The sequence below is a fragment of the Lucilia cuprina genome, chromosome 3 (assembly GCF_022045245.1).
Source record: "Lucilia cuprina isolate Lc7/37 chromosome 3, ASM2204524v1, whole genome shotgun sequence".
NCBI classification, from domain to species: Eukaryota; Metazoa; Arthropoda; class Insecta; order Diptera; family Calliphoridae; genus Lucilia; species Lucilia cuprina.
Genome location: NC_060951.1, coordinates 29,574,356 through 29,588,050, shown reverse-complemented (window position 1 = coordinate 29,588,050; position 13,695 = coordinate 29,574,356). Strand labels below are relative to the sequence as shown.

General features: G+C 28.5%; 1 protein-coding gene across 1 annotated transcript in view; it reads right to left on the bottom strand.

Annotated features, from left to right (window-relative positions):
• LOC111686894 (glutamine-dependent NAD(+) synthetase) overlaps window positions 1–11,181 on the bottom strand; it is a 34,076-nt gene extending 22,895 nt beyond the window's left edge. Inside the window, exons 1-2 of the mRNA XM_046947531.1 lie at window positions 11,119–11,181; window positions 3,910–3,942 (exon numbers count right to left, since the gene is read on the bottom strand). The gene's annotated coding sequence lies outside the window, so the exon portion shown is untranslated. The remainder of the gene's footprint in view (window positions 1–3,909; window positions 3,943–11,118) is intronic.
• Window positions 11,182–13,695: the final 2,514 nt, after the last annotated feature.

Below are 13,695 nucleotides of genomic sequence, written 5' to 3'. Positions count from 1 at the left end.
CTAACTAACTAACTAACTAACTAACTAACTAACTAACTATCTAACTAACTAACTAACTAACTAACTAACTAACTAACTAACAAACTAACTAACTAACTAACTAACTAACTAACTAACTATCTAACTAACTAAGCGACTAACTAACTAAGCGACTAACTAACTAAGCGACTAACTAACTAAGCGACTAACTAACTAAGCGACTAACTAACTAAGCGACTGACTAACTAAGCGACTAACTAACTAAGCGACTAACTAACTAAGCGACTAACTAACTAAGCGACTAACTAACTAATTTACTACCTAACTAACGGACTATTTAACTGCTACTGCATCGAATACAATCTGCACTATATTCAGGACTATAGAATTAAGTATATAATCGACTATAATCTGAATTATGGCGTATACTACATTCTGGACTATATACAATACTACAATAGTCTCGATTATAGAATAGATTATATGCTGGACTGTAGAATAAACTACAGTTGGGACTATAGAATGGACTATAGTTTTTACTATAGAATCGAGTATCGTATGGTCTATAGAATAGACTACTGTCTGGACTATAGAATATACTGTAGTGTGAAGTATGTGAAGGATTACATTCTGAACTATAAGATAGAATATAATCTGGACTATAGAATAGACTATAAATAGTCTGGACAGAAGAACAGAGTATAGTCTGTACTAAAGAATAATTACTATAATCTGATCTATAGAATATACAATAGACTGGATAATAAAATAGATTATATTCTGCATCATATACTAGACTATAAACTGAACTAAATAATAGACTATTGTCTGAACTGAAGATTAGATTTATGTATTTAATATAGGATTTACCATGGGCTGGACAGTATCCTCTTCCTATAGACAGTTTGCTTAATAAAATAGTATACAGTTTGGTGTATATAATAGGCTAAAATCTAGTCAACCACTTAAATAATATATTAAAATATTTTATGTTGGAGCAATTTTATATTTAAATGGATCCAAATTTAACCCTTTAATTTGTTTATATTGTTTAAGTTTTAGTAATTATAATCAAACTTTTCATTATATTCCACTTTATCAACACTTCATCCTACTACTTACTATACATGCTGCAGCATTTTATTCGATTAACTGTGTTTTGATGTTTTCAACAAAAGAAACCAAACCTTTTCAATTCTATACACCTTTCCAAAAACTCTCAAAATTTTTGGTAGAAAATTTTATAGGCTGCATCATTTGCAAGCGGATTTTAGAAATGATCAGCTATAGTTTGGAAGTTTTTAAAAATTGTAATTTTATTTAAAATATAAAAAACTTTACAATCTTATGAAATTGAAATTATTGTATAAAAAATATATTTTTTTTGAAAATACAATTGGAAATGGTGTAAAATGTTTGAGTAAAAGAAGAATGAACTCGTATGCAAAAAAAATAACAACAAAGTTTGGTAACCTAACAAATACAACTATTACACACCACATTACAACAACTATCAATATATAGCCCCCAAAAAGGGCCTTACAGGTATCCAAGGAATTTCCTTGGTAGTTTTTTTCTGTTATTTGTTAAATCATTGTGTACAAATACAATTAAATATATGTATGTGTATATATACAACCAGTGGAATGTTTTTGGTTGAATAGATGTATTTTCCAATTTAACTTTTTTTCATTTATTTGTTTGTTTATTTGTTGATTTCAATGCATGTTTTATAGAGAAGAGAAAATAAAAAAACTGCCAAAAAAATAGTATTGAAACAGAAAAACTCCAACAACAATTGTGGAGTATTTTGCTTCTTATATTTACTAAAAGGGAAAAAATCTAAAAAATTATTGTAAAACTTGTTAGTAGCGCGCTGAACACGTGAATTGTTAATACGAGTGATAGAATAAAATCCATAAAAAAATTTATTTTCAATTTTATTTTGTAAAAGAATTTTAGAAAAAAATCCTTAAATATCCTTTTAAATAAAAGTATTATTAAAAATCCTTTTTTTCTTGTGTTAATCTAAAGGTTTCCATGTTTTTGTTGTTTGTGTATGTGTTGTGCCAAACTAACAGTAAAATATTTTATATCAACATCCGGTCGGAAGGAAATAACGGAAATTGAAAAGGATTTTGTGATTTATTTCAAACGTGTTGTATAAAGACAAACGAGTCGGTTGTAAAAGAAATCATTGAGTGTAAAGAAATGTGTTACTTTAAAATGTTTCTTATTTAAAGTGTTGATAATAATTGTTTGCTTGTGAAAATGGATTTGGGTGGTCGTGTGCAATTTTTACAAGCTCAACTATTTCCGGTATGTCCACTGACACCCTTAACAGCGGGAGGAAGAGGTAAATTCAAAATGTGAAATAAACAATTAACAAAAATTTTATGTTGTTAAACAATATCTGTTATGTACCGGCAGCCGGTACCGGTAGAACTAAACAAGTATGAGTGTTATATTCGACTATGTTCATAATGTATTTAAAAAATAGGCCTATAGAATTGTCTATAGTCTAGTCTATTCTATGTTATATTATACTCTAGTCTGGAATATAGACTAATGTCTGGATAAAATAGACTATTGTATGGACTATAGAATATACTATAGTCTGGACTATAGAATAACCTCTAGTCTGGACTCTAGAATAGACTACTGTCTGGACTGTAGAATAGACTACTGACTGGGCTCTAGAATAGACTATAGTCTTGACTATGGAATAAACTATAGTGAGGACTACAAAACTGTACAATAGTCTTTTGTATAGCCTAGCCTATAGAATAGACTATAGTCTGGACTATAGACTGAACTATAGAATAGACTATAGTTCAGACTATAGTCTGTGCTATAGAATAGTCTATAGTCTGGACTATAGTCTGTGCTATAGAATAGTCTATAGTCTGTGATATAGAAAAGTCTATAGTCTGGACTATAGTCTGTGCTATAGAACAGTCTATAGTATTGACTATAGTCTGTGCTATAGAATAGTCTATAGTCTGGACTATAGTCTGTGCTATAGAATAGTCTATAGTCTGGACTATAGAATAGACTATAGTCTGGACTATAGAATAATCTATAGTCTGGACTATACAATAGACTATAGTCTGGGCTATAGAATAGACAAAAGTATGGACTATAGTCTGGACTACAGTCTGGACTATAGTTTGGACTACAGTCTGGACTATAGTCCCGACTACAGACTGGACTACAGTCTGGGCTATAGTCTGAACTACAGTCTGGACTACGGTCTGGACTACAGTCTGGACTACAGTCTGGACTATAGTCTGGACTACAGTCTGGACTATAGTCTGGACTACAGTCTGGACTATAGTCTGGACTACAGTCTGGACTATAGTCTGGACTACAGTTTGAACAATAGTTTGCTCTACAGTCTGGACTATAGTCTGGAATACAGTCTGGACTATAGAATACACTATAGTCTGGTCTATAGAATAAACTATAGTCTGAACTACAAAAAGGTTACAATAGAAAAGACTATAGTTTTTGTATAGTCTGGTCTATAGAATAAACTACAGTCTACACTATAGTATGGGTCATAGAATAGACTATAGTCTGGACTATAGAATAGACTATAGTCTGGACTAAAGAATGGACTATAGTCTCGACTATAGAATAGACTATAGTCTGGACAATAGAATATACTACAGTCTGTACTACAGAAGAGACAATAGGCTGAACTATAGAATAGACTATAGGCTGGACTATAGATGGGATATTGTCTGGACAATGTAGACGACTAAAGACTATAGTCTAGTCTATTATATGTTATATTATACTCTTGTCTGCATGATATAAAAATCTATAGTCTGGACTATAGAATACTCTATAGAATATATTAGAATATAGATTAGATTATAGATTCTGCTATCGGGAATATAAATTAATTTAAATTTTTCGACTTACTTTTTATGGTTTAATTAACAGACATAAAGAGATCTGAAAAGAAAAGAAAAAGTAATTAATATTTTCATAATTAACTTTAATAAATAACTTGAGGGCAATGTAATTATTTTTAAATAGTTCATAATTAAAAATCTTACTTTAAAACAACGTAATTATGAAAATAATATTAATATTTAAGATTTTTAATTCAATCATAACCAATATATTTTTCTACATCATACCCATAAATATTTTACTATTTTCTTATAAATATATTTTCTTTCTTGCAAAATGTCACCACCATAATCGCTCAAATGTTGTCATGACAACTAATATTTTATGCAAAATAAAACAAATTAAAATTGAATGAAAGAAAACTTCTTTATTTGTTTATTAATTATTACCATAAAACGGCTGACGAACTGATACAAACATGAAATGTCACCAACAACTTAAATATTGTTGAAAATCTAAAAATACTTAGGATGAGTTAATTAGCAATTTGTTATTGACAGTTAGCTAATTAATAAGCAAATAATTTATTATTTAATCAGGCCAATAATTTGTTTAGTCAACTTAATGAATTATTGATTGATTAGTTTGTTTGTTTTTCAAATTATATTTTTTTATAAAGGATTAATATAAAGAAATGAATAACGTGATTCAGTTTAGGGCACGTGTTAGATATTTGATGTAGAATAGATTTTTGTGCAAAAAGTTAAGAAACAAATATATTGAAGAATTTTTTAAAAGGTTTTTTCCTTTTATATTTACTTTTTCAATTAAATTAAATTTCGTTTTTAATGTCTCCATCCAAATATATCTGTGAAAAATCATTGATGCTTATTAATTAACCATAAATGTAGAATTTTCATTTAGATGTCTGTAAAATGAATTATGATTATAAATTCATTGCCATCACTAGAAATAGTTGATACAGCATAAGATTTTAATTAATTGAGCATAAAATATGCAAAAGTACAGGAATAAACGGCAAATTATAGCAATATTAAATTAAACATAAATAATAAATAAATAATAATGATCGACCATGGAAAAAGGAAACTATAGTCGAAACTATAATGTAGATTTAAGATCAGACTATAGATTCAACTATATTCGGTAGTATAGATGCAGTTAGGACTAAAGCTCATATAATATATAATGCTATACAAAAAACTTAAGTCCAGAGTTTTGATCTATAGTACAGGCAGTATGAGGACTATAGACTTGACCACAGGTACAACCAGCCAGATTATGCACAAGATCAATACTATAAATAAAAAAAACTGTTCTTCAGACTGTAGATATAACTATAGTCCAGACTAAAGACAAAACTATAATCCCGGCTGTAGACAAGACTATAGGAAGGATAACGGCCAATACTATAGGCCAGATCATAGACAATACTATAGTCATTACTATATACAAGATTTTAGTTCAGACTACAAACAAAACTATAGTCCAGACTATAGACAAAACAATAGTCCAATTTATAAACAAGATTAAAATCCAGACTCCAGATGATACCAATAATAGTCTTGACTATAGAAAAGACTACCCTCCATACTATAGACAAAACTATAATCTAGACTGCAGACAAGACTATGGTCCAGACTATAGACAAGACTATAGTCCAGAAAATAGACAAAGCTATATATAAGGCTATAGTCACTATAGATAAGGCTATAGTCTAGTCTACAGACAAGACTACAGTACCGGCAACCGGCAAGACTATAGTTTAGGCTATAGACAAGACTGTACCAGAATACCGCCAAGACAATTACCTGACTACAAACAAGACTGTTGGCAAGACTATAAACAAGACTACAGTCTAGACTCCAGAGAAGACTATAGTGTAAACTACAAACAAAACTGTAGTCTAGACTATATTCTAGACTACAGACAAGATTTTAGTATAGAATATAGACAAGACTATAGCCAATACTGTACTAGAGACTGCAGACAATATCGTAGTCCAGATTATTTTCAAGACTATAGCATAGACTTCAAACAATGAACCACACTGTAGCCACGACTACATACAAAATTATAAACTAAACTACAGACAAGAGTATAGACAAGAGTCAAGACTAGAGACACTGCTTAGGTCCATACTATAGAGGATACTAGAGTCGAAACTTTAGACAACACTAAAGTCCATACATTGGACCAGACTTTAAACACGACTATATGTAACACTACAGGCAAATCCATAGACCAGACTACAGACAAGACTATAGTCTAGACTATAAACAAAACTACAGTCTAGACTATAGACACAACTATAGTCTAGATTATAGACACAACTATAGTCTAGACTATAGACACAACTATAGTCTAGACTATAGACACAACTATAGTCTAGACTATAGACACAACTATAGTCTAGGCTATAGACACAACTATAGTCTACACTACAGACACAACTATAGTCTAGACTATAGATAAAACTATAGCATAGACTATAGACAAAACTGTAGCCTAGACTATGGACAAAACTATGGTCTAGACTATAGACAAAACTATATTCAAGACTATAGGAAATGCTATAGTTCAGAATGTAGACATGACTACAATTCAGACTACAAACAAGACTAACCATATGACAAGATTTGACAGACAAGACAAATCTATGGAACATACTTTAGTCTGAATAAGAGATTTTAGTCTAAATTCTACTGAAGACTAGTTTCTTTCTCTATATTCGATATTTATGTGTATAGGGTACTTTTCTGTAAACTATGACTGTCTATTGTTTAGTTTGCATTAAAATAACAAAATTTTAAAACAACTTGTATGTTTATTTAGCTATATATTCCTAAACTTTTATTTATACTTTTGTAAATAAATAGAAACAGTTGTTTTTTGCATATTTTTCCGTTGCAATAATTTAGGTAATTTTTGTGCAAAATATTTATTTTTTAAAATAAATAATATATTTTAACGTAAAATTTATTATGGTTAAATGCAAATTTCTGCCAAACAATTTTATTAATTGCTCCACAAATGTTAAAATTTTACGGTTTTAATTTGTAAATGTATGTTGTTGTTTATTGAAAAAAAAATATTGTAAAAGGAATTTTAAGTAATTAGGATGAATGAATGAATATATAAATAAATAATAATGATTTTGAAAATGTAGAATAATATTTAAAAATAATATTCATATGTATATTTATGAAATACATTAATAATCTGTAAAAATTGTGAAGTTGTCAATTTAGGGAAATAAAACTTATTGCTCAAACAATCCCACAGTGCTTAATAAACTCAATAATTCATTTAAAACCTTCGTAATTAATAATTAACTAATAATCTATTGTTTATTTTATATAAACACCAAATTATATTATTTTTAATTAAACCATTAAATTCAACCACTCAAACGTATAAGTATTATTAGTTTATACAAAAAAATGCATAATACTCATACGCCACCCAACATGAACAAAGAAATTTATTCATTTAAAACCCTTATTAAAACTACAAAACTAAAATTCCAAAAACACAAAAACATACAACAACAATAGGAAAATATTGTGTAAAGAAATCTATGTCGAAATTAAAGAAACGTAAAGGGAGCAAAGAGAATAAAATAATAAACCATTTACAGAGATGAGCAAAAAACACACACATACATATAGAAAAAAGCTTTTTCACGCTATTAGAACACACGAGTAGTAGTACAAAAGCATAAAACTTTGACTATGAATTTAACGTCCTCTTTTGTTTGGTTATAAAACTGGTAGAGAACTACTACTGCGGTACTATTAAACTAGATCATTACCAAAACCTTAACTAGAACTGAACTAGAACTGAACTAGAACTGAACTAGAACTAAACTAGAACTGAACTAGAACTGAACTAGAACTGAACTAGAACTAAACTAGAACTGAACTAGAACTGAACTAGAACTGAACTAGAACTGAACTAGAACTGAACTAGAACTGAACTAGAACTGAACTAGAACTGAACTAGAACTGAACTAGAACTATACTAGAAGTGAACTAGAAGTGAACTAGAACTGAACTAGAACTGAACTAGAACTGAACTAGAACTCAACTAGAACTGAACTAGAACTGAACTAGAACTCAACTAGAACTGAACTAGAACTGAACTAGAACTGATCTAGAACTGAACTTAAACTAAATTCTACAGGAAGCTATTGTAAAAACTATTGAAGAAACTATCATCCACTCTTCATCATCGTCGTGTAGAACCTCGTTTATTATATATGTTGGCTCACTAGGTAATTCCTTTGTTATTGTGTTTTTCTTGTATTATAATGGATTTTTTGCTTTTAAAATATACAAATATAAACAACAATACAAAAAGAGAAAATGCATGAAAGAAAAAAACTAGAGAAAAAAATAAACATTAAAATTTAAAGAAGAAAAAAAATAAAACAAAATGTTAAAAAAACGACCATAATAACAAATAATAAATAAAAATTTTGTTTGTATTTCTTATTGTTTTTTCAGTCGTTTTGTTTTGCACAACACAAATTGTGCGAATATACAAGGTCAATGTTTTTTTCATCTGCTCTCTTAATACATTTTATGTTTATGTATGAGAAACCAACATATACACATGTGTGTTTAATACATTTTATTAAATAGATATGGTTGGGTGACATGTAAGGGGCCAAAATAATTATTTTTTATTACTACATAGGTAAGCAAATATTTTTTCAAAATTTCTTTTAAAGTTTTGATTCTATTTTTATAAAATTACTATGAAATTCCCAAACAGAAAAATTATTAACTATTTGCTGGGTTAGGGCCTTTTACTTTTTAAATAACGTTAATATGGCATTTGTTGTTTTTATTTGAACCCCATAAAGGAGGGCAAAATAAAATAATAATAACTACAACAACATAAAGAAAAATTAAACATATAAACCACACATGGTTTAATATTTTTATTAGTCTACATTTTTTTTACATACATACATGCAATCAAAATTCATTATGTATGAAAACTGTATACAGATGAACTTACATACATTATATATATGTATATGATGTACATTCATTTATCTACATACAAATGAGTGGGAGTTTTTGTGTAAAAGAATGCACTGTTTAAAACGAAATAAAACTTTGTTTGTCATGGACCAGAATTCAAATACAATTGGCATCTAATAATCTAATCTTATTAATATTTATTTCCATATCCATGTTTCCAATGGAAATGATGACACCAAGTAAATAACTTATTTTTATTACTTTTGACATCGTAATTTTGAGTTGGAAAAAAAATGTTAGTTACGTGGTATCAAACATTCATTATCAATAAGTTTTGGCACAATTGTATATTACTTGATTATTTAATACTTTGCCCTACAGTTCTTTATTACAATATGTTTATATTTTTTTGTTGTTTCTAGTATAAATTTGATATTATTTACCTTGCAATTACAACAAGTTCAGGGCTATTTCTTTGTATTCGTGCCATAGTGTTTTTATATTTATATATAATTTTTTGTGTGTCCTAGCATATTGTACATTTTCTGGCCGCAAATTACTAGATTTTTATTGGTTTTAAGTGTCAAGTGATTTATGTGTGTGATCAGTGGGGATTTTCCTTTGTGTATTAATATTTTGGTTTTTATGATTATTTATGATTATATTACTTTTATTTACGCATGAAGTGTTAAATTGTTATTCTAATTGAAAAAAGCAAAGAAAACAAGTGTAATGGGCAGGGAAATTATACGAGTGGTAGACTAGACTAGACAAGACTAGACAAGACTAGACTAGACTAGACTAGACTAGACTAGACTAGACTAGACTAGACTAGACTAGACAAGACTAGACAAGACTAGACAAGACTAGACAAGACTAGACAAGACTAGACAAGACTAGACAAGACTAGACAAGACTAGACAAGACTAGACAAGACTAGACAAGACTAGACAAGACTAGACAAGACTAGACAAGACTAGACAAGACTAGACAAGACTAGACAAGACTAGACAAGACTAGACAAGACTAGACAAAATATAGTCCAGTAAATTGACAAGACTATAGTCCAGAATAGAGACAAGTTTATAGTCTAGCCTGTAGATAAGACTATAGTTTAGACCAGAATACGAAGATTTTCGGCCGTTTACATGTATACAGCACGATCGCATACAAACTTCTCTAGAAGGGCGTCAAAAATATAAATATTTTATTTAGTTGCTTTGCAGCATTTAAAAAAGAATTTGTTTCAGAAATTGCAAACGCAATTTGAATGCATAACAATAAATGTAAATAAGATCATTCTTATTTGACACTTTTTGTGTATATTTTAATTTGAAATGTTCTTTCTATGTAAAGAAATTATCATTCGTATGTCTATTGATTATATTTTGTTTATAAATATTCCCAATTTATAGTAGTGCAATTTAATCTCAAAATTGAAAATAGACAAAAATTTTTTCAGTGCAATTTCATTGAAAAAATACAAATATTGTGTGTGTAGTGGTGATTTTTTTCATCTGCCTCTCTATACGCCGGTATATGGTTTAGACTATTTAAAAGCATATGATCCAAACTATAGACAATTCTATAATTCACTAAGGCATTAGTCCAAACTATAAAGCAAGAGCGCAGTCCAGACTATAGAAAAGGAGTAGACAATATAATGTGATAGTCTGGGCTATAGTAAATATAATAACCCAATCGACAAAGTTATTATGCAGACTTTAGCATACACTAGACTATAAACAAGACAATAGCGTTCGCATATTCATTCAGCACTATGGCCAAAACTTTAAACCAAATCAAGACAATCCCACATTCTTAACAATGGTTTAATTTATAGAAAAGACTATATATCAGGCAACTAAAGCTTTAACATACAAAAAGCTGGTTAATCAGCTCACAACTTTTAAAACGGTTTTAATTAGTTCATTTTTTTAAGAAAATTTAAGAATTTCTTAAAAAAATGTAAATTAACAAGATATTTTTTCCATTACTCAAATGCCTTACTTTTGCTTGCATACCCAGTGACGTATAAGTAATATTTATGTGTTAATGTTAAGTATTCTCCCATAAGTACTTAAAAAAAACACATAATAATTCTTAAAGAAAAATAAATATTAATTAAAAAAAATATCAAAAAGTGATTGCAAAGAGTTCTTTAAGCACATATTTTTCTATATTCGCCACCATAATTATACTACTTAAAGCCAACCAGCCAGCCAGTCAGTCAAGCAACCAAAATAAATTTATGACTTACTTGATAATGAAATTTCCATAATGTAAATAATAAATAAAGAAAATTTATAATAATTACGGTAATAAAAATTAATTTTTTTTAACACACAAAAGCAAAAAATCAGAAAAAAATTAAAGCTTTAAATAATACGCTTATGAAAAGAACAGCAAATAATAATGAAAAGAAAAATTGTATAGCAAAAAGGAAATAAAACAGCCCACACAATGACTGACACGAGCCAGCGGTCAAACTGAACAATGACCACTAAAAAGAAATGACGAACACAGAACAGCAAAATAAATAATGAAAGGGAACGACATAGAAATAAACAGCTGATGTGAAAGTAAGGAGCGAAAAAATAGAGAGAAATATTTATTGAGAGTATAAAGCGCAAAAGCGAGGAAAGTTTTTAACAAAGAGAAAGAGAAGTGTGTGTGTGTGAGAGAAAGAAAGTTTTGTCTATGATAAACAGAGAGTAAATAGAGATTTGAAAACAAATGCTTAAAGTTGAAGGTACTTTTTGTTAATTACAATACAGAAAAGTACTTTGGTACTTTTTATTTCAAAATGGACTATTCTATAAACTAATCTATTGACTAATCTATAGACCAGTATACTGACTAGTGTTAGTGGTAGTCTATTGACTATTCTATGAAATGGTCTATAGATTAGTCTTTTAACTAATCTACGAACTAGTCTATAGACTAATCTATTGACTGATGCAAAGACTAGTTTATTGACTAGTGTATAGACTAGTATATTGGCTAATTCATAGACTAGTCTATTGACTAATACATAGACTAGTCTATTTATAATTCTATAAACTAGTCTGTTGACTAATCATAAATCTGTGGACTAATCTATAGCCTACTTCATTAACTAGTGTATAGAATAGTCTATTGAGTAATTCATAGACTAATCTTAAGACTCATCCATAGCCTTGTCTATTAACAACTCTATTGACTAATCTATGCATTAGTCTATAGAGTAATCTATAGACTAGTTTAGTGAAGTGTATAGACTAGTATATTGTCTAATCCATAGACTAGTATATTGTCAAACGCATAGCCTAGTCTATTAACTAATCTATGGAATAGTCTATTTTCTAATACATAGACTAGTCTATTGTGTAATTCATAGACTAGTCCATTGACTAATCACTAGAACAGTCTATTTTCTAATACATAGACTAGTCTTTTGTCTAATTCATAGACTAGTCTATTGTCAAACGCATAGCCTAGTCTATTGGCTAATCTATAGAATAGTCTATTTTGTAATACATAGACTAGTCTACTGTCTAATTCATAGACTAGTCCATTGACTAATCAATAGAACAGTCTATTTTGTAATACGTAGACTAGTATATTGTCTAATTCATCGACTAGTCCATTAACTAATTCGTAACCTAGACTATTGAAGTATTGTAAACTATGAAGTATTTTATTGACTAGTGCGTGTACTAGTCTACTATTTAAATTTCCCATGCCTGATCCAGACGCACTTAAAAAGTACATTTCCATCATATCCTTTGGTTCAATTTTACAACATATGTATATAATTTATGTCTGACAATAGCTTGAAAAAAGCTTAAAAGCTTTTTCTTAACTCTCTTTATATGCTTTGAAACAAATAAGTATTTGTTGTTAAACTAGAAAATTCACACATGTTTGCAAACAAAACTAGAATACAAAACTTGTAAAAGCTCTCAAACTGACAACTGTAGCCCACCTTTTCATTTAATATAAATCAAATTAAAAAAAACAACAACAACAACTTAACTTCATTATTAACATTAAAGTAAAACACACAACAGCAAAACAATAAATGAATGACTAGAGTAGAAAAAAAATCAAGTTTAATTAAGAAAATTTACTCGCAAAAACACGAAAGAAAATCATCAAAACAATATAAAAACAAACACACAAATGAACATATATAAATAATAGAACACACAGACACCCACACATACATACATACATACATACATACATACATGTATATAGACAGCAACCAACACAAAATTTTCATTTTGGTGCAGCAGCAGCAAGCAATTGTTGTTGTTTTGAGCTTCTTCTAGTATAGAAAGTTAAGGCAAAAAAAAAAAAGAAAAATGAAAACAACAACACACAATTTTCGCGCTGAATTCAGTTATCAACAAAACGAGCAACAGTCAAGTCGTCTTTTAAAAAGAACCGAGAAACAAGTAAAGAAAAATTCTTAGAAAAAAGTAGAAAATAAACTCGTATGTAAAATAAGAAGAAGCGAGAAAAATTTAACGGGATTTAAAATAAAACACAGTTAGATTTGTAAAAGAAAGTGAAAAAAGAAACGCGTGTGAAATTGTAACAATTTAAATTAAATGAATTAAAAAAAAGAAATTGAAGAAAAAAAATAAAATTTATTAAAAATTAGATATTTTTTTAAAGAAATTAAAAAAAAAATATTAGAAAATTTATAAGAAAAAATAAAAATAAAATAAAAAATTCTAAGTGAAAGTGAAAAGAGAATAAAATTTAAAATTTAATTAAATTTTTAATAAAATATTTAACAGAAAAAAAAACGTATAATTCTAAGAAATTATTTACGTTTTATTGTTTT